Consider the following 1,623-nt stretch of genomic DNA (forward strand, 5'->3'; position numbering starts at 1 on the left):
TTTCAATTAAAAAGAAATGTGAAAACCAGACAGAATTTACAATAAAATTCAAAGTCTATTATTAAAAGAATTACAATTAGTATACCATTTGTTTGGAATTTCAGGCAATATATAAATATATATGATCTGTTTGACGAAACTTTCTTCCACGGCCGACTATATGTTCCCAGGGAGTGAGATGCAGTTCAACGTTGGTTTGTCATAATAAAAGAAAAGAAATGGACTGTGGAGGCTTTTAGAAAATAAGGTCTTTGTCCTCAGGCCATGCTCGCATTTTATCTGTTAAAGTTTTATCTTTAATCTTGGCAAAGGTTCTGTGAAACTCTGGGAAGGCTGTCGTGAGTGATTTTATAAGACTTGGATCCACCGTCGTCTTCCTTCTATAGGCTCCTAAATAATGGAAGGCCATCTGAAGTTCGTCCTTAGTAAATTTATTCCTGGCCGTCACATATATCTGGGGGGAAAATAAGAAAGAAAAGAAAAAGAAAATGTATTTGTACTAGCCGAGAATTAATCTACATGAGTGGGGAGTGGGAGGGGAGGTATTTTGTTACTCTGATGTAACTTAAGAATTAGATAAATCTCTTTACATCTCCTTAGAGAGATCCCCCCCCCCCCCAAACAACCACCACACCCCCCCCCCCCCCCCGAACTTTCCAAATTATCTCCCAGTAGAAGCCGATCCTTTACTCGGTAATTTTTGTATTATGTAGACAAAGGAAACAAAGCCAAACTCATAAATTACTTACGCCTTTTAAGACCTTGTCTTCTCTGATGCAATTATTGGGGCACGTCTCCGTGTTTATTGCAGACAAAGTCTTTGTGAAATATAGCACACTTGTATCTGTTTAATTTAAAAGAATAAACATAGATATTTGAATAATATAAAGCCGTGTGATTATTAGTTTTTTTTAAAAAGAAATGTTTACTCCTTTACCGTCACACAGCTAACACTATGACATTATTTTTTTCCGAGAAATGACCAGAAAAATGTAAGAAAGACAGGTGCATAGCCTTTTTTCTAAGACACAACTGTAGTAGTCGAAGTGTTGATATAAACTTGTAAAGGGAATTAATCCTTGGTATTTGTACGCCCTATGTTATATTCTCGAGTTGCATCCCTTGAACAACACAATGGTTACCGGTTGGTTTGTCAGTTCATTACATCAACTATGCGCCGAGCGAGAATCGTACCCAGGACCTCACAGTCGTCACCTGTAGTTCCCGGTATGTATGCAATACTAATTTTGAACATGGTGCACCTGTCTTTCTTACATTTTTCTGGTCTTTGAGCAGGTTTACTGGATATTTTGGCTATAATAATAATAATAATAATAATAATAATAATAATAATAATAATAATAATAATAATAATAATAATAATAATATTAATAATAATAATAATAATAATAATAATAATAATAATAATAATAATAATAATAATAATAATAATAATAATAATAATAATAATAATAATAATAATAGTATCACACTGTTACCTTTCAATATGGGCTTTTAGGGTAGGTATGAAATAGATGCCCGCTGGACCATATGTCTTCATGGTTTTGTGCTGGTTTACTTCTGCTCGATACAGATCATTATTTTGGTCAGCCTCGCGAGCCG

This window comes from Berghia stephanieae, unplaced genomic scaffold, assembly GCF_034508935.2.
Source record: "Berghia stephanieae isolate SIO BIC M18660-M18661 unplaced genomic scaffold, UCSD_Bste_1.3 scaffold615, whole genome shotgun sequence".
NCBI lineage: Eukaryota > Metazoa > Mollusca > Gastropoda > Nudibranchia > Aeolidiidae > Berghia > Berghia stephanieae.